General features: G+C 46.8%; 1 protein-coding gene and 1 non-coding gene across 3 annotated transcripts in view; both read right to left on the bottom strand.

Annotated features, from left to right (window-relative positions):
- col4a5 (collagen, type IV, alpha 5 (Alport syndrome)) overlaps positions 1–21,194 on the bottom strand; it is a 276,713-nt gene that overhangs the window by 178,334 nt on the left and 77,185 nt on the right. The gene's annotated exons all lie outside the window — the stretch shown is intronic.
- Positions 11,723–11,892, bottom strand: LOC119952499. Its single transcript, XR_005457877.1, has one exon. It is a non-coding gene; the product is annotated as a U1 spliceosomal RNA (small nuclear RNA).

The following is a 21,194-nucleotide window of genomic DNA, read 5'->3' as shown; positions in this document are numbered from 1 at the left end:
CCAAAGATATGCAGGTTAGGTGGATTGGCCATGATAAATTGCCCTTAGTGTCCAAAATTGCCCTTAGTGTTGGGTGGGGTTACTGGGACAGGGTGGAGGTGTTAACCTTGGGTAGGGTGCTCTTTCCAGGAGCCGGTGCAGACTCGATGGGCCGAATGGCCTCCTTCTGCACTGTAAATTCTATGTCTATGTCTAACATACCCCTGTCTACATCAATGGGAACGAAGTAGAAAGGGTTGAGAGCATCAAGTTTTTAGGTGTCCAGATCACCAACAATCTGTCCTGGTCCCCCCATGCCGACACTATAGTTAAGAAAGCCGACCAATGACTCTACTTTCTTAGAAGACTAAGGAAATTTGGCATGTCACCAACTTTTATAGAATTCTTTGTATCACAGCTTGGTATGGAGCCTGCTCTGCCCAAGACAGCAGGAAACTACAAAAGGTCGTGAATGTAGCCCAGTCCATCACGCAAATCAGCCTCCCGTCCATTGACTCTATCTATAATTCCCGCTGCCTCGGAAAGGCAGCCAGCATAATTAAGGACCCAACGCACCCCGGGCATACTCTCTTTCACCTTCTTCCATCAGGAAAAAGATACCAAAGTTTGAGGTCACGTACCAACCGACTCAAGAACAGCTTCTTCCCTACTGCCATCAGACTTTTGAATGGACCTACCTCGCATTAAATTAATCTTTTCTCTATACCCTAGCTATGGCTGTAACATTACATTCTGTAGTCTCTCCTCCCTTCCCTATTTACAGTATGACTGGTCGGCATAGTACGCAAGAAACCATTCTTTTCACTGTTTCCTAATACATGTGACAATAATAAATCAAATCAAACTATCGCCAGCGCAGTTCACTCAGAGGCAACTGATAGCCACAACAACGCAGCCACAACAACGCAGAAAGATTTACACCCAGTGGACACTAAGCGGAAATTTAGTCACCTGAGGCCGGAATTGAACCTGGCTCCCTGGCACGGTGAGGCATCAGTGCCAACCACTGTGTCACCGTGCCGCCTTTTCAACAAATCCTGTTTTTCCAATCTTCCTGCAAAAGTGGGTAATTTTGCAATTTCCCACATCACACTACATCTACCAGCTTCACTAGCGGGTACGGCGTTGGACTGGTGTGAGCAGAGTAAGAAGTCTTACAACACCAGGGTAAAGTCCCAACAGGTTTGTTTCGAATCACGAGCTTTCGAAGCACTGCTCCTCCCTCACGTGACCCTGAGGACCCTGAATCCACCTGAGGAAGGAGCAGTGCTCCGAAAGCTAGTGATTCGAAACAAACCTGTTGGACTTTAACCTTGTGTTGTAACTTTTTATAATCAGCAAACTTGGATACATTGCACTCGGTTCAAGGTCATCGATTTAGATTGGAAAATAACTGAGGTCACAGCATTGATCCCTACAGCACTCCACTCGTTACACACTGCCGCCTTGGAAATTACTCCTTCCCACTCTCTCTTCTCTTCACTGAACAGCCTCCCGTACCAGCCTCCCCGGACAGGCGCCGGAATGTGGCGACTAGGGGCTTTTCACAGTAACTTCATTGAAGCCTACTCGTGACAATAAGCGATTTTCATTTTCATTTCATTACCCTCATATATTACCGCCTATCCCCTGGATCCCTATCCTTGTTTGACAGATCCTGCAGCATCAAATGCCTTCTGAAAATTCAAATACCCTCTCATCCCCCTGCTGATTGGAAGTTCAATAAATTCTTAATAGATTTGTCAAACAAGCTTTCTCTTTCATAAAACCATGTTTCCTTCGTTTAATTATTCTGTGTTGATTAGTGAAAGCTGTCATGTCTGTGGAAGGGAATATTTTGCTTTATATGGTAGCGTTGATCAGGCTCAAGTTTCTTGAACTTGACTGAAAGTCTTACAAATGTCAAGTTGTTACTCGTCCTGGAAGGTAGCATTCCTGGTGGTCAGGGGGTCGGGCGGTGTGTAAAATTGAGCCATCTAGTGGACAGAGAGAGCACTGCCGTTCCAAAGTGCTCCCATTTCAGACATGGCGGCAAAATGGTGTGTTGCACCAGGGAGCGTGGGGTTGCTGGGGTAATTTGCACGTTTACGTGCATGCTGTAATCCGGAGCTATGGATGGTGATGGTAGTAGCTCCGACTTTCTTTCCGTCACATAGCTAACCATGAATATCTCCTATTCTTACCACCTGGCTGCCGTGTGTTGAGTGGATTTGCAGGTTGATAATCAAAACATGTTTGGTCACATTATGAACCCATCTTCCTTGGGGACTCGAACCTGGATTTGAGGAAGGGACACCACCCACTGCATCACAAGACCTCCCTCACACCAGATATATTAGCAATTAGTAGAGATGAAAGCTTTCTCTGCAGCCCCCCCCCCCCCCCCCCCCCCCCCCCCGCCCCAAGCTCAGTGCTGGGTATCTACTGCCACAAGCAGCTTGGTTGAAGGATTCACTGAGGACATTCACAGCTGGCAGAATGAGAGGGAGAGAGAGAGAGAGAGAGAGAGAGAGAGTGAGGTGATGTTCGCCGTGGTTATTTGGGTTGGAATCAGACACAGACCCAGGGGTGAGAGGGTAGCGAATTAACGCTTGGAACCACCCAGTGCTCCAGGATATTGGGGTCAAACTTAATCAGACATCTCAGCCAACGTTCGACAGGTTAGTCATTTTAGACGCTGCCTCACAAATCCATTACTGTCAATGCAGTACAGATTTGATACTCATTTATATGTGCCAATTCTGCCACCTCGTGGCCGCATGCTGAAGTACAACATTCCAGCACTCTGGCAGAAACCAGTGAACCCTATACTGTGTCGCGGGCAACTTGTCGAACAATTGTTAATGACAGTCATTCGAGGCAAAAAGAGATTTTCTTAACCTGACATGATGGGACTGAGCCAGCGTCTGAATCAGTTCAGTGGGAAGGTCCTGTCGGAAGGAACATGAAGGGCCCAGAAGATAAAAAGATGGGATTAAAAATTGGGAGAGGGGAGGATTTAGACTGACTGAAACCAAATTAATAGGGTGGCAGGATGACACAGTGGTTGGCACTGCTGCCTCACAACTCCAGAGACCCGGGTTCGATTCTGACCTTGGGTGACTGCCTGTGTGGAGTCTGCACGTTCTCCCCATGTCTGCGTGGGGATCCACGGATGTTCTGGAGCATCTGGAGGATGCTCCTCCCAGATTCCAAAAATGTGCAGGTTAGGTGGATTGGCCCCTAGTGTCCAAAAGATTAGGTGGGGTTACTGGGTTACGGGGATAGGGTGGAGGTGTGGAATTAAGTAGGGTGCTCTTTCCAAGGGCCAGTGCAGAATCAATGGGCTGAATGGCCTTCTTCTGCACCATAGTAATTCTATGATTAGAATTAAGACATTTGATCATTTTCTCTCAAAGTTAAGGACACTGGTTTCTATCTTTCTGAAATTGAAGATAATTGATTTTAACCTGAGCTACCTTCTGGTCTCATAAACAGTCCAGCTCCAAGAAACATTCGCCCCGAGACACAGCCTCTGGTTACTGGCCCTATTTTGAGGGAGTCCGCAGTTCCAGAAGGATATGGCAACACTCAACTCTACACAATCTGTGGATTCTGCATGTCCTGGGGATGTAGTCACACATAAACACACAAACAGTGGACAGTTAAACTAACATGGAAAACCTGGCATCACATGAGCAAATCCAGGGGTTAATCTTTTTCCCATGCCTCCCCCCTCACAACAAACTACTTGTACAGTCAGGAAGTTAATAATTGCTCACCTGGACAACAGCAGTAAGAGCTATAATTAAATGTAACACATTGATAGAAGTAGTCAACTCCAGCTGCTAATATTTCCCCCCTTGAATTTTGTATCACATAACAAAATTTGTTACTTCAACAGCCTTGTAGCTTCAATGGTCTTTGAAAGGCAGGAAGAATGGAGAAATTGAAAGAAAAAGACTAAAAGCAAACGGAGGAGAGAGGGAAAAGAAAGGGAGTGTGTTATGGCCCCAGCTGATGTACTGCTCGGCAAGACATGCTCCAGAGTGGAACCTGGATCGATAGATCAGAATTTCTTTTTAAGACACTGTGGAGGGCAGTTACTGAGCAGATTCATAGGAGCCTTTCGATTAACTTTAAACGCAAGTAATAAAAGGTTTATTAAACAAACAAACAAAAAAGAACTGTAATCCACTGGACAAAACGGTTGGAAAGATTTCAATACAAACACCAGTAAATGAGTCAAATCACACTATTCTTTCACCTCAATTATACCTTTTATAGTGAACTAATTGGTGAACTGTCAGGCACACCACATTCCAAATTCAAGTGGCAGATATCACCAAAGCAGATTCCATGGATTTATTATAAAACCACCCTCCCCCCGCCACACTAGACGTTTGTCACATGGTGAGCCTGAATCTCTTCCTCACGAGGGTTTCCAATCTCCACACTCAAAGAATTTACCCGGGAATTCTCTCTCAAACAATACATTCACTCTGACGTCTTCAACAAGGATCCACCTCCAGGGTATTCATCTCTCCTTCCGATGTTCCCTTCCTCTGGATGTTCACATGCATTCAAGCTTCACTTTCCATGCGCGCATTCAGAATTTTGGCCGTACCAAGCAGAACACCGTTGCACCAAAGGCCGGTAGTAAGGAGTCACCAGCCATTGGCTGCCTTCTTGGATCTTCTGGCTTCCCTCAAGCCCACTGCCGTCGGACCACGACGGGACGGATAGATCCCACCCAGTATATTGATATCTGGTTAAACAATGCCTTGGTTTTAAAGTTCCTTGATTTCAAATCTCTCCATGGCTTCCCCTACTCCATCTCTGTATTCTCCTCCGTTCTCTGGGTTGCACTGTCTGGAAGTGTGGTGGAGACAGGCTCAATCAGAGCACTCAAGAGGGCATTAGAATGGCTACTTGAATGGAAACAATGTGCCGGGGTACGGGGAAAAGGCAGGGGAACGGCACTGAGTCGAATGCTTGTCTGAAGAGCCGGTGCAGACACGATGGACCAAATGGCCTCCTTTTGCACCTTAATAATTCTCAGATTTTGTGATTCCAGCTCCACAACACTTCACCATACCTACACTCTTCTAATTCTGGCCTTGAGAATCCCCGACTAATTTCTCCACCATTGGTGGCGTGCCCCTTCAGTTTCCTAGACTCAAACCTCATGAATTCCCTCCCTACACCTCTCTGGCTGGCTACCTTGCTTTCCTCCTTTAACACACATTTGGAAACCTACCTCTTTGACCAAGCTTTTGCCTTAATGTCCATTATCGCTGTTTCGTGTTGAGTCTCAGCACAACAGGGGCGCATTGGAGCAACCTTAGTCTTTCTGCATCTCGCAGTTCCTACATTCACTGTAACCTAGCAGAAGCAGCACCATCAAAAAGGGAAAGGTGAACCTGGGTCCATGAACAATAATCCTGTAAAATACAACCAATCCACCAGAGGGCGGTACAATGCTCTTCCCAAAAGCTTCATCCACCTGCTGTGTCCCTGCAGAGAAATGTCTTCTGCTCTGCTGGAGCACAACACATTCAGCCTACAACCAGAGCACTCTACGTTTGTACAGACTAGATTTAGTCGATACTTTCAACTTGAGTATGCGCGGAAACTAAAGCCGCCCGCAACTTTTTTCAAGTATGCAAAATAAAAGATGTTGAGCCCTCAAGTTTGATGCATCATTGGAGAGCTTGTCAATTTACCAATAAAATACACCTTTTAAGTTATCTCCTCTTCTCTCCCTCTGAGGGAGATGCCTGGCAGCATCTACCTCTCCCATGGGCCGTCCCTCAACGTGGGAGCCTGAACAGTGAGTGTGGGTAGGTGATACTATCAGATGGTGCATTGCCAGCCCTGGCTGCGAGTGTCCATCCAAATAGCAGCACGCTCCAACTCGGCACGCCCTTGTGAATGACCTTTGTGCCAAGAGCTGCTGCTGCCCTAATTCGAAGCAGGCACACTCGACCCTGCCTCACTTTCCAATTTCACTTGCCCACCTGAGAGTGCCGACCTACAAGGTTGGACAGTGGCAGCAAACTTTACCAGTGCTCCAGCAAAGTGATGATTCATTCGGCAGTTGAATATCAGTAGTTTATGTAGAAAGACTGGCTTTTCCCATGGGCTTCGGGACAGTCGAATCAAATGGCGGTGCCAGGTGTGTACTTCCCCACGCCAGCACCAGCAGAGGGATATTCCCGGAGGCGGTCTCCGAATTGGCTGCCTCTGAACTCACCATCTAAACAGGCGGTGTCCCTTGTCCGATCAGAGGACAGCAATGTCCTCATGGAGTTGACAACGTCTGCACGTATCTGGGGGTGGAGAGCCATCTAGATAGCCCATAATTGGAACTTTAAATATAGTAACTGGCACGCCAAAGCCATTCAACAGGTATTCCTGATCTGGGGCCCAGCCCGCTCCTGGGAAGCTTCTCTGATGGCGGGGTGCCTTAGGGAGCTGACCTGACGTGGCTCAGCACAATTTTCAAGGACCATACCCCTTGCACTACTCCCCCCCCCCCCCCCCCCCCCCCCCGATTCCCACCTCCATACAGGCCATCCTGAGACCAGAGTCAGGCCTGATTGTGCATGAGTGAAGATTTTCCAGCAGAGGGTGTTGGAGAGTAAAATCAGGTGCTTGGCCACCTCCCAAAACCGGTGGTTTGCGTGTCCAGTTGCAGCATATTGATCCACTGAAAATTTCCAACTGTACAGGATAGAAAAAACGCTTCATGGAAAATGGAGCGAAATAAAAGGAATTGCCCGAGTTTTACTGCAAGCCAAGAGGAGTCGGGCTCCATGTGGAACCAGGGCAGCACAGTAGCACAAGTGATAGCACTGTGGCTTCACAGCGCCAGGGTCCCAGGTTCGATTCCCTGCTGGGTCACTGTCTGTGCGGAGTCTGCACATTCTCCCCGTGTCTGCATGTGCTTCCTTCGGGTGCTCCAGTTTCCCCCCCCCACAGTTCAAAGACGTGCAGGTTAGGTGGATTGGCCATGATACATTTCCCTTAGTGACCAAAAAAGGTTAGGAGGGGTTATTGGGGTAGGGTAGAAGTGAGGGCTTAAGTGGGTCAGTGCAGACTTGATGGGCCAAATGGCCTCCTTCTGCACTGTATGTTCTATGATCTTCCTCCCTCTCCCCTGACTGGAGCTCGTATCCTCTGACAGGAACTGTACCTGTGGGCCCCTCAAAAGCGACCCCTGACAGCTGCTTCTCACTGAGCTTGCCAATGGCCAGTCCACCTGCTGGGAGGACACATTACTCACCCGACAACCAGTCCCATTCTAGGGGTTAACATGGAGCCTCTGGGTTTATCGTGCATGCATCAAGAGTCACTGAGAAATAAGAAAGAATTTCCTCATTTGCTGCTAAAAAGCTCTCCCTCTCCTCCCACATCAACAAACTGCCCCAAAGTTCTTCTTGAAATCAAACATGGTCGAGGATTATTGATTGTTTCGAAAAGTACGAATGAATCTAAATACTGTCCAGGTTGAGACCAAATTGCTTGGCAAATAACCAGATAATCATCAGCGTAACCTGCTACTCACCGGCAGAGACTCCCCCCCTTCACCCACAGCCATAGTACCGTGGCGACACGGTGACACAGTGGTTAGCACTGCTGCCTCACAGAGTCCGGGTTCAATTCCGACCTCGAGTTGTTGTCTGGGTGGCATTTGCACCATCTCCCCGTGTCTGCGTGGGTTTCCTCCGGGTGCTCCGGTTTCCTCCCACAGTCCAAAGATGTGCAGGTTAGGTGGATTGGCCATGCTAAACAGCCTCTTAGTGTCCAAACGTTAGGTGGGTTACAGGGATAGGGTGGGGGAGTTGGCACAGGTAGTGTTCTCTTTCAGGGTGGGTACAGATCCGATGGACAGAATGGTCTCCTCTGCACTGGAGAAATTCTATGGATAGCTCCAGTTATAGGCTCACATAATTCAAGAGCAGGACCCATGCACGGCCCTTTTAATAGGTGCCTAATCTCGGTGCAGTGCACCATGCCAAGTGATTGTTATCCTCGTGACAGAATAAAGCAGGCACACGCCAGGCTGCTCTGTGGCTGTATCAATAGGGCAGTACCGCCAACACCACAGAGATGGCAAAATATCAGGCAGAGGTCCCTCCCTGCTGCTGGGAACGGGAAGGAATACACATCGGAATTGAAAACAAATTAGGAATCCTGAAATGATACTTTTACATAATGTTCTTGGTTAACATCACAATCAGAACTGGGCAATTTTTAGTCATTCATTTGTAAGATAAAATGGACATGTTAATGTTCCCTCTTTTTTACTGGGGAAAAGATATACCAAACACTCTTCAGAAGTATATATCTTTAACCCACCCAAAGGTTTGTGATCCTGCAAAATCGGCCTGTTATAAGCACATCCCAAATTCGTCAATCCTGAACTATTATCCCCATTACCCCCAGAAGCTGGCCACTAATTACTAATATCTCGGTCAAAAGGTTACCCCGTAATTTTGAAAGAAATATAAAATTAATATTGGGTTCAATACAGAAAGTTCACTGACACCTAGTGTGAAAAAAATATCATTGGGCCAGATCTTGCTGGAAGAATAATGGTGAGTTTACAGCTGAATGTGTAAATCAGCCAGCAACCACAGGGGAATGAAGAGATGCACCGTGCATTGTAGCTCTCCAGAACAGTTTGTTTCAGGTACACAATCGCTCACCCTCAAACTCTCCGTTATGTTTAAGGCCAGCACGTAAATATTTATCTAACCCATCACAGAAAGTTAATTAAGAGCTGAAGGAGCTTTTTCAAATAATGTAATTATTGTTAAAGTGAAACCAATCATCCTCTCTGGCCCAGAATGGGAACAAGTGCAAACTGTTCACTCTCATTCCAGCATGTAGTCAAAAGATTTTTTTAACAAATATTGAACATTTTTAGCGAGATCAGACTCAACATTCTTTCAACCTAAGGATCAGTGAAGGTTTTGAACAAGAAAACATTAGTTAATATCAATTCCTTTTCCTTTCTTCGCTCTCCTAAACTTTCCCTCCTTTTATTTATCGACCTCTACCTGAGTCGCTTCAATTCACACTTCTATATCATTTCTGTTTCTTTCTCAATCCTTAAGTCACGGTAGCACAGTGGTTAGCACAGTTGCTTCACAGCTCCAGGGACCCGGGTTCCATTCCCGGCTTGGGTCACTGTCTGTGCAGAGTCTGCACGTTCTCCCCTATTGTGTTTGGTCTTCTATGCCTTGCAAAGGGATCCACCAAACACCTAGACTTGTCCAAACCAGGATCTTTATTGAATCACACATTGTAAGATAGCGATCTGTTACACAGCAAGTTATCATGGAGTTTCTTTGTGCACCTCTGGAACTACACCTAGCATGAGTGTTCACCTGTTTGTCTTACTATCATCTCTTACAACCATCTGCTGATGGCCAGATGTGTCTCCACTAATGTGGGAGCCGCTGGTCACATGACCACGATCTTGAGACTGCGTGGTGTGTCTGTACCGTCACCTGCTGGTTTGAGGTCGCACACCATCCATGATATTGCCCACAGGCATATCACCACATCCCTGTGTCTGCGTGGGTTACCTCCGAGTGCTCCGACTTCTTCCCACAAGCCCCAAAAGATTTGCTTGTTAGATGAATTGGCCATTCTGAATTCTCCCTCAGGGTACCCGAACAGGCGCCGGAGTGTGGCGACCAGGGGATTCTCACAGTAACTTCATTGGCAGTGTTAATGGAAGCCTACTTGTGACACCAATAAAGATTATGATTATTAAATCTCATTGTTTAAAGTGATAGATAGTTGGCGGAACCAGCAGCATAAAATGGCCTCATGGTGAATTGGCAGCTGAATTTTCAGTGTGTCCAGTTTTCATTTTGCATGAATTTAGAAAAGAAATTCATTACTTCCCATGAGAAAGTAACTGTAAGTTTAGGAAATGAGTCTCCAAAGAAAGTTTGAACCATTATTATGTGAACTGCAGTGGGGCGAGAATCGGTGTTGTGAAAAGTTAGCTGTCGATTCATTATCAGCCCATGTTGGGCTGGTGGCACAGACCATTAACCTCTCCCTCCCCTACCCACATTACTGTTCCCATTCTTAACAAAGGTCACATCTCTCTGCTACCCTCACTGACCCATTATCCGCTCACACTTTAGCGACAAGCAAGTTACAAAAGAACAAGGAACAAAGAAAAGTACAGCATCGGAACAGGCCCTTCAGCCCTCTAAGCCTGTGCCGACCATGCTGCCCATCTAAACTAAAATCTTCTACACTTCCTGGGTCCATATCCCTCTATTCCCATCCTATTCATGTATTTGTCAAAGTGCCCCTGCTTCCACCACCTCCTCCCGCAGCGAGTTCCAGGCACCCACTATCCTCTGTGTAAAAACACTTGCCTCGTACATCTCCTCTAAACCTTGCCTCTCGCACCTTAAACCTGTGCCCCCCAGTAATTGACCCCTCTACACTGGGAAAAAGCCTCCGACTATCCACTCTATCTATGCCCCTCATAATTTTGTAGATCTCTATCAGGTCGCCCTTCAACCTCCGTCGTTCCATTGAGAACAAACCGAGTTTATTCAGCCTCTCCTCATAACTAATGCCCTCCATACCAGGCAACATCCTGGTAAATCAATTCTGCACCCTCTCCAAAGCCTCCACATCCTTCTGGTTATGGAACGTTTATGAGCTGAAGGGTGCAGTAATGATATGTAACAGCATGTGATGGTATGTGATGGTATGTAATGGTTTGTAGTGGCATGTGGTAATATATGATGGTATGTAATGGCATGTGGTGGTATGCAATGGTATGTAATGGTATGTGATGGTATGTAATGATATGTAAGGGCATGTGGTGGTATGCAATGGTATGTGATGGTATGTAATGATATGTAAGGGCATGTGGTGGTATGCAATGGTATGTAATTGTATGTGATGGTGTGTAATGGCATGTGGTGGTATGTAATGGTATGTCCTCCTCCAGCAAGTTTCATTATTTTCAGTTTGAGGAAATGTAAAACCGGACACGACTGCTGGGCAAGTTCACACATTGCATTCTGGCCTTATAGCAAATTACTTCACATCACAGGTGATTGGAGTGGATTGTCTTAAAATTAAAAAAAAAAAATCTTGATGTCCAAGTTACAGGAAGCAATTTAAGCAATAGTCCACTTAACAACTGGTGTGTCAATTCCCAAAGCAGATGGGTGTCAACTCTTCGAATATCCCAACAGATTGCGGTGATTTTACTTCATCACCAAGGTAACTTTACCAAATAGGCACTTTTAGAGCATGATTGCTTTGCCAATGATGTTTCATGAGAAACTCAATTCTCAAGGAGTGTAAATTTGCAATCCATAGAACCAGAGAATCCCTACAGTGCAGAAGGAGACCATTCGGCCCATCAAGTCTCCATCAACCTGCTGAAAAAACATCCTACCTTGGCTCACTCTCCCACCCCATCCTTCAAGTCCATCTAACCTGCATATCTTTGGACAGTGGGACAGAAACCGGACACCCGGAGGAAACCTATGCCGCCATGGGTAGAATGTGCAAACTCCACACAGACACTCACCCAAGGCTGGAATCGAACCCTGGTCCTTGGTGCTGTGAGGCAGCAGTGGCAACCAGTCCACCACTGTGCCGCACAAAACTCTGTGAGTTTCACGTGATTTGAACGCACAACCTTCTGATCTGGAGTAAGATGCGCTGACGTTGCACCACAAGTCCAGCTTGAGTGCAAACACAGTCTCCCAATAAAACAAACCTTGAAGTTGAGTACCCCGCAATTGGGGACATGGCAGGGGTCAGCTCCGGAGTACCCGGAGTACCATGGGATAGCCTCATCCTGGGAGATGAAACTGCCTGATCGTTGATTCTTCCCTGCCAGGTAAGTGGTAATTTAATTTTATTTTCAATGATCTTGATTAGTATGACAAGTGAGCTTACTTTAACAGTACAATGAAGTTACTGTGAAAATCCCCTAGTCACCACGTTCCGGCTCCTTTTCGGGCACAGAGGGGGAATTCAGAATGTCCAATTGACCGAACAAGCCTGTCTTTCGGGACTTTGGGAGGAAACTGGAGGGAGCCCACGCAGACACGGGGAGAAGGTGTAGACTCAGCACTGACAGTGACCCAAGCCGGGAATCGATCCCGGGCGCTGTGAAGCAACAATGCTAGCCACTGTGTTGCCGTGAGTGGTGCCACAATCCTACAATGTTGCACTTTACACACCACACACTTGGCTCTCCAGCATCACGGTTGCATAATAGAAGAAGCAGCATAAGTTCCCTTGATGTTCATAAGGGGGAATCCACCAACATGTGCGAGTGATCAATCCCTGAGGAAGGATAAGGGGAAGTGAAAAGAAAATTCAGGATTCTAATACTGATTACTATCTGATGACCTCTGCTCTGTGTGTGTGTGTGTGTGTGTGTGTGGTGTGGTGCGATGGCCTTAAAGTTGAAGAGTCCCACAAGACAGAATGTCTGTGCTCATAAATGAAGAATGACTACTTACGCAGGACAGAAGAGGGTTGCTTGCTTTGGCAGAACTGTACCCTCACATAACACGGTGTCTTCAGGAGACAACATTGCCATAGAGAGGATATTGTACTCTGGGTGGTAATGAATCAACTGCTCATGGTACATCCTATCCAATTTTAGTTTTATTATTCAGGAGAGATGCAAAATGAGGGTTGAATCGATATTTCCCCTTTCACACTGTTGCGCCAAGTCAAAATAATTTTTTTAAAATAAATTTAGAGTACCCAATTATTTTTTCCCAATTAAGGGCCAATTTAGCATGGCCAATCCACCTAGCCTGCACATCTTTGGGTTGTGGGGGTGAAACCCACGCAGACACGGGGAGAATGTGCAAACGCCACATGGACAGTGACCCAGAGCCGGGATTCGAACCCGGATCCTTAGCCGCCATGAGGCTGCAGTGCTAACTGCTGTGCCACCGTGCTGCCCCCTTCGTCAAAATTCTCAACCTTGATTTATTTTCTAGCTCCGAGATTTCCATACCCAGGACATTTGCAGTTTATTTATGATTCGTGATTAGGTTACTAGGCTAATCCCAGAATAGCCTGGCTGTTGGCGGCCAGATTGCAAGCCAAAAGCCTTGGCAATGTCTGGGACAGAACAAAACAATGTACAGAGATGGGGAGGGGAGGGGAGGGGGGAACAATTGTGACCCCTATAGTATTCCTCTGCTGAAGGTGATCATTCTCACTGACACCAGATACTGCCGGCACCTCATCTGTGTTTGGTTGGCAAACATACAGCCAGCTATTTCACCCTGCAAGCGAGAGTAGTGGGGGAGGGGGAGGAGTTAGGACAGCGAGACATCATAGCAAGAGCTTCCTCTGCCCTCTACACATGTATACACCAGTAAACCTCTAACAGTGATTAGTGGATACCGATCAGCGACCAGGCTAAAATCTCCACTACACCTCGAAGTGATCAGTAGATAATGATCAGGGACAAGGGTGAAATTCTTTCCCTGCTACATCCCCGCCCCTTCTCCCCCCCCACTCCCTTGTGCTGGGTCACCGTGAACAACCGTTGCTCCTCCACCAGCTCCAACCCAACCAAGATTAGTTAATTTAGCACAGATCTGGGGGAGGGAGGGGGTGTAGAGCCTGAACTTTCTGTCACAGTTAAACGCCATTCTAAACAAAACAAGCGTTGCAAGTGTTAACTTATTGTTGAGGCTGTTTGGACCTAGGATTCTGTTAAACGTTCAGTGATTTTGATACCGCAAAAAGATTCCTTTCAAACTAAATGATACAGGGTGAGCACACCCTTCCCAGATTACTGCCTCCTGGACACAGGCCAAGGACAGTTTAGCTTCGGGTCTCCTGTGCATGGAACCACATGTCAGCCGAAACATCCTGTGTCTTGAAGTTTTATGGCACATGGTCAAATATTCCAGGGTGGGCGCAAGAACAGCCTCCTTTCCAAGCTGTCATTAGTTATTTGCAAGATTTAATTACACTCAGTGTCTTTGGGAGTAAGCCTTCCGAATATTGGCCCAATAGGCCAAGAATCAGACCATGAAGGATAAATAGCAACGCATCAGTACACCTACTGCAGCCAGGATAGTCGGCACATCCTGGGGCCTCAGTCTGACATGGTGCAGTATCCCTCGCTCACTGAAACTCATTGCGAAAAGCCCGCTTACTGTCGCGCCGTTATTTGTTCAAGGGGCCAAATTATGCACCTAAAATGGTTTTCTGTTTATAAGAATTAACAACCTGGTGAGCTGTGGCTTTTGTTTGTGGCGTTGTTCAGCTGGATGCTGACAGCTTGGTTACACAGGCAAAGGAGTGCTCTTCCAGATAAACCACCACCCCCGCCCTCTGGCCATCCGAATCCTGACGTTTGTCACGTTCGTAAGCAGAAAAATAGGACGCCTAACCCAATGAAAAACGTTAACGGAGGTCAGACAGATGCAAGGAACCGAACCTGCCAACTGACAATGCACGAGGTGTTGACAGCGCTTCCATGAAGTCTGTCCAAGTCGCAAGAACAGAATCATTCACAGAGAAATTATACTGGCAGCAGATATCGGTGCTGTTAGCTGGGGCTACAGATTGGAAAGCTCATTTGAGTTGGAATGCATTAGGTCTTGGCATTGCCTGACAACAGACACCGAGGAGCAGGTGGTTTGCATGTGGGTCGAATGTTTGCGACGGATATCAATGTTCCTGTTGGAAGTAGATGCGAATCGTCATATAGAGTTGGTTTTCATTCCATTCACTGTGGCTTGGATTGGTTCTCTTGCAAACAACCCAGAGCCTGGCACAGCCCAGCAACATCTCAGGTCAGCTCTTATTAATGGTGTGGAGGTTACTGTAACAATTCTGCCTTTGAAGAATTTGTATAGCACCTTTAACATAGGAAAATGGATCAAACCTCTTCATGGGAGCCCGGTTCAATATAAATTGGCAGTGATCCAAGGAATGGGATATCAGTATAGGTAACCAAAAGTTTGGTCTAAGACATCGGTTTTAAGGAGTATCTTTGAGGTCCACACTTGGAGAGGTCGAGGGAAAGAATTGCTTTCTTTTGTTCATGGGATGTGGACATTGTTGGCAAAGCCAGCGTTTATTGCGCATCCCTAATTGCTCTTGAGAAGGTGGTGGTGAGCTGCCTTCTTGAACCACTGCAGTCCATTAGGTGTAGGTGCTGTTGGGGAGGGAGGTCAGGTTTATGATCCAACAAGAATAGAAGAACACCAGTATACTTCCAAATCAAGATGGTGTGTGACTTTGAGGGGAGCTTGCAATGATGATGTTCCCATGTGCCTGCTAGGCTTGTTCTTCTAGGTTCTGTTGAAGGAGGCTTGACGAGTTGCTGTAGTGATGCCAATGGGCACTGGTGGTGGAGGGAGTGTCGATCAAGCGGGTTGTGTTGTCCTGGATGGTGCCAAGCTTCTTGAGTGTTGTCAGGACTGCACTCGTTTGGGAAAGAGGCACATATTCAGTCTACTCCTGACTTGTGCCTCTTAGGTGGTGGACAGGTTTTGGGGAGCCAGGAGATGAGATCCTCGCCACTTAACACCCGGGCTATGACCTATTTAGCCACACTGGCTAGTCCAATTAACTCACTTATTCACTTCATCCCTGAAGGAACATAAAGCTGCAGTTAATTTTCTGATCTTGAGGGCCTTTTTGCTCTCTATCCTGTAATCTTCTTTAGCTTACAACCCTCCTATCCATTCCAGCCGCTTGTACATCCCTGATTTCTTTCACCCCACTGTTGGTAGCTATGCCTTCTGCTGTCCACCTTCAAAACGCTGCAGTTTCTGGAGGAGTTACCACTGACCAGTCAATTTAGCACAGTGGGCTAAACAGCTGGCTTGTAATGCAGAACAATGCCAGCAGCGCGGGTTCAATTTCCGTACCGGCCTCCCTGAACAGGCGCCGGAATGTGGCAACTAGGGGGGCTTTTCACAGTAACTTCATTGAAGCCTACTTGTGACAATAAGCAATTATTATTATTACCTTTCTGGGTGAAAGAAACTCGGGATACACAGGTTGGAACGGATAGGGTGCAAAGTTATTGAAGGATTGGGGGTGAAGACTACAGAGATAGGGAGGGAAGAGGTCATGGAGAGATTTGTACACAAGGATGAGAATTTTAAATTTATGGAATTTCAGGAACATGCGACAATGTCGGTATTTACATCGCATTGTCTGGGGAGATGCACTGTTTGTTAAACCGTTAACTAAGACCCCTTGCTCAGGGATGAAGGGTGCATGATTATAATACAAGTTCGGTAGGATGTGGGCAGTGGAGTTTTGGATTTTCTCAAGCATATGGGAGGGCGGAAAAGTGGGAAATCAGGAGAGCTTTGCTGTCGTTGAGTCTGGAGGGTCTCAGCAACAAATGAACTGAGGCGGAAGCTGAGATGTGTGACGTTACAGCGGTAGAAGAAGGTGGCATTGCTGATGGAGAATACATGTCTGCGATGTCCACCCTGTGCTTCCCCCAGTGGTATAGCTGAGATTGATGATTTGAGGAACGAGAACAATTACAGGACTTCAACTCAAAATTCTCATGGTATAACACGTGTTAAGAAGTACTTCTGCAACAATGCTCATTTCCTTGGAATTTCTGGAGGGGAGCATGGGGTTTGGTGATACAAACTCTTCAGCCTCAATATCCAGGGTCTTTATTCCAGAACCCCCAATGTAAACACTAGACCCTGTCACACCCTGATGTAAGCCATTTGATCTTTCAATTTATCCCTGTTGAAAGTGATACCAATCACAGATAACGGAGTCGCGAATGATCTGAAGTGCATGTTCTGTCTAATTGGTGAGAGGCTAAGCTGTGTTCTCGGCGCCAATATAAGATTGTCCAATGATTGCTTTACTTAGATTTCAGCCCCAGTGGCGGGACCCCTGCCCTCTCCCTAGCCTGAGGTCCATCTAGCTCCCCTCCCATCCCCCCATCAGAGTAGACAAATGATAAAACGATAATGGAGCTGTCGTCTAATCTATCAATTAGGTTCCAACAGAGCTGGAAATGGCATAAGGAAAACTGCAGTACTGGTTGAAAACTTTGAATGAGAACCATAGATCTGCCTGTGTAGATCCATGGACGGAATATAGCAGCTTGGATCTAATTAGTACTAAAAGGCTTTGCACACTCGGGGTTGCACTCTATCATTGGTACGAGTCTGTCAGGTCGTGCTGTGGCTGTCTGTGTCCAGGTTCCAGAAGATTCTTGCTCAAACAAATCTTTGCTGAGATTTGCTGTTTTGGTTCGGACTACCACATCAGGAAAAGCAATCTTTACTGCAGTGTTGGTCTGTCATAATTTTCAAAATGGATATTATTTTTCTTTCCAGCACTGCAGGGTACACTGTGTCATGATTCAATACATTCCTTTTTAACGGTTGGAGGAGAAGAGGTACAAGAGTTGAATTAGTCCGCAAATTCCTTTCTTCAATGATAAGCAGGTTAAGCGTTAAGAGATCAGAGTTCACTCCATTAGCACATGTTTCTGGCAAACAGAACAAAAACATGCTGAATAGAGCCAAGGAAAGACATTTTAGGAGCTGCTGTTTTCCTCAAAGCGGGAATTAGATTGGTCAGGGTCATCAACACACCACAGACTATAAGAGTCTGGCTCAACTGAATGTTCTTGGCGAATTCCTGTTCCCACTCAGGACTGGGATCCCGGCAGGGGGCTGTGCGGAATTATGGACACTTGCTGCAGGAATTGAATCCCACCACTCACTTAAAGGACCACATTGTCACAAAGATAATTTGTCTCAAAGACAAGTTACCTCAACCAACTGTTCAACTCTATATGAAGCTCACCAGCGTCTACTTTATCCATCACAATGTTATTGATGCGGGCTGATAAGTGTGTAAAGCTGAGGCCTGTTGTATCCCAGCACTGTTGAGGTCCAGTCTTGTTAAAGCAATGATGGCAGATGCAGTGAACAATGTGTAGCCACCTGGGTTGGCCACTTCCCGATTCCAAAATGGAGATCCGCTAAGAATGCAGGGAGAAATGGCCAAGCGCAGGAAAAGCAGCAGGTGCAAAGTTTCCTGTATATTAGGACTTGCAGAAACCCAGACAGAACCGAAACCAAAAACCATCTGCATATTAATGAGCGATCCCCGGGAACAATTGGTAACATTAAGAGTAATCAAGACCAAACCAGACTCCTCGGCGCCAGCAGGAGCCAAGCCAAAGGAAGGCCAATGGACACATAGGAACCACCCAGCGATCAGGGAACAGCTCCAGTATTGGAGAAATCGGTCCAAGTGATCAGAACTTAGTCCAATCACTTGGAACCAAGTCCGGGGCCCGCCCAAAAGGGCGCGAAGCCCCTGGGGACTATAGAATAGAGTCCCCAAGTTCAGTTCGTCCTTCTTGGCACTTGGCTCTCAGCGAGGAGAGACCAGCCTAACAGCTTCTTGGCAGGGTCTCTCAGCAGCTCGAAACAACCCTTGACCGTGACCTGCCTAGCAGCTGCACCAACCAAGTAAGTGTCCAGCCAACGCACGCTACGAGATAGGCGCTACTAGCTACCAGTCCATACAAGCTTGAAGCCTGCAGACTCAGAATCGAACGAAAGGCCATTGCTCCCTGACCTGGTGGGCCTTTCCAAAGCTAAGTATTGGCCTTTTAGTGTTTTATGCATGAGTAGCGATTGACTGTGTATATAATAAATGTGTTTTGATTTGAACCTTACTAACTGGTGTATTGATCAGCACTTGAACTTGAACCTCGTGGTGGTATCATAAAGATACCTGGTGACTCGAGAGAAAGGTGATTAAACAGAGCAATTAAGTAAAGACACAATTAGCAACAAATGTTAACGGTTAAAGCCACATTAGCTACTTATTATTTTATTGTCATTCGCTGGACATCATTGTATTCCAATAGGCCACTGTGTTTCCCATTTCAAAAAATGACGATGCTTCAAAGTCATTAATTGAACTGTAAATCCCTTTGGAAGATTCTGAAGTTGGAAAAGGCATTATAGAATCTAATTTAAATACAGACACTGATGTCTAGGTACGTTCTTTCCACAATGTCAACTTCCCATGAATTCTTGGCTGGAATTGGCATGAGGAAAATTGTTATACTGGTTGGGAACTTTGAAAACCATGGACCTGGCTGTGTAGACCTACGTATGAAGAATAGCTGCAGTGTCATATCCATCATCACCTGCCATCTCCTCAGGTATTCTGCCCAGGACAGTGGGAGGCATCAGGTGGCCCATTTGCCCTTGGGACAACTGAAGCCCATAACAATTTATGTCACTTATTGGCCCCCTCCCACCACCGTTGGAATTTTACCTGCAGTGGGAAAGGCCGGTGCCAGGTGCCCAGACCGCAGAGCATTGCTGCCAGGCTGGGGTGTGTGCCTCCTGTTCAGGCACTGTGCCCGTCTGATGCCACCCTTCACCCCCACAATTCCCCCAACCCCCTCACCTGGACCTGTCAGCTTGGCTCCGGTATGACTCCAGACTTACAGGTACGTCCAGGCTCCCGGCTCCTCTCCCTCTGGGGCTGTTTGCAGATCCAGCTGTGGCCACTGTTCCAATAGTGCTGCAGGGTTGAGAGAGATGCCGGCCATTTGACTTCCTCTCAGAATAGGGTGCAAGACCCGACTCAAGCCAATTCAAGGTTTGACAGCAACTGAATGGCTGTGGAGCGAGCCACCCAGATTCCAGCATTTGCCCTTGAGTTGGAGCAAGCTTCTGCACTGGCTTAGTGAAGGTATGTATGATTGTATGGTACTGAGCCACAGAGGCCTGGCAGGTCAATGATTCAGTCCCTGTTTGTGACGTTAAGTGGCTTGAGTATGAGAGATTCAAGACCTAACACAGCGCTAGACTGATGGCGCCGATGTTCATTGGCTATTAGGGTGGTCTCGACACTACGTTCCGGCAGGCGGACAGTCCCTATCAGCTATTATGAAAATGATCACCACAGTGGATGCTCTGTCCAGTGATTCAAGTAGCTGGCTGGCTACTATTTCATCAAGGACAATTAGAGATGGGCAATAAATACTGGTCTTACCAGTGATACCCACATCCCCAAGAAATTGGCCTTTGAAACCCAGGGTTTGAAAAATGGAAAATCTAAAATACAGTCACAATTCCTACTGATGATCATTATTCAGTCACTTCTGCTGCAAAGTGTGAGTACTGGGATGTGACGTTACGGCAGGGCAGGATTGGGCTCAGGCATGATTTTCTCACACACACAAACATTTCTGGAAATGCACTCCCGATTCACACATGTACCATGGTCATTTGGATCATGTACCAGAGTGCTCCCGGATCCTGCCTAACTGTAATCCAGCTTGAGCCACTGGCCGAAGTTTTCCGGCCGTTGCGATTCAATTTTCCCGTCGGCAGCCCACCCCCACCTGGGGCATTCCCAGCGGTGTGGGGTTGGCTTCAATGGGAAATCCTATTGACAACTGTCGGGAAGAGAGAATGCCGCCACCAACGAATGGCGTGGCGCAGAGATATACACGGCTGTGGGATTGGAGAATCGTAGTGCCAATTGCCTGTAGGCCATAAGACATAGGAGCAGAGTTAGGCCACTCGGCCCATCGAGTCTGCTCTGCCATTCAATCATGGCTCATGTTTTCTCATCCCCATTCTCCTGCCTTCTCCCCATAACCCCTGATCCCTTATTTGGTCAAACTACATTGTGTTTTGTGGATCCTTGTAGATCCTTCTACTGAATTCTTCAAAGAGAGCTTTAATTGGCGGCAGAGACAGAACCTCAGTGTATTTTCAGAGATCCACCTGAAATGAAATAGTCTGTACAGTGTCAATGCCCAAACATCTCTACAGTTCTTCAGTCTTGAAACACAAAGCAAGGCGTAAAATCTGGGGCTACATTGGTGTCATTTCCCGAATTTCTTTTGTATTCAGTTTATGGAAATGCTGCTCAATGCATTCCTCCAAATGAATTGAGCACCCATGCAATGTGCAACTCCCCCCCAGCCCAAGTAACCCAGGACACGGTAAACCTTTTAAGGTTTATACAACTCGCATTAGTTTTGCCTTCTTGCATTTAATGAAGAAATTGAGTTCTGCTTGTGTTTCTCCGAAGGACTGTCTGCACACTCATGGGAACACAGGTATTAAATACCATGCAACTCGGGACTTCCGGTGGCGGCTACGAAGGAGTGAGTCGCACAT

Source organism: Scyliorhinus canicula, chromosome 17, assembly GCF_902713615.1.
Source record: "Scyliorhinus canicula chromosome 17, sScyCan1.1, whole genome shotgun sequence".
Classification (NCBI taxonomy): Eukaryota; Metazoa; Chordata; class Chondrichthyes; order Carcharhiniformes; family Scyliorhinidae; genus Scyliorhinus; species Scyliorhinus canicula.
Note: the sequence above shows the minus strand (reverse complement) of the source record. Positions and strands in the feature narration are given on the sequence as shown.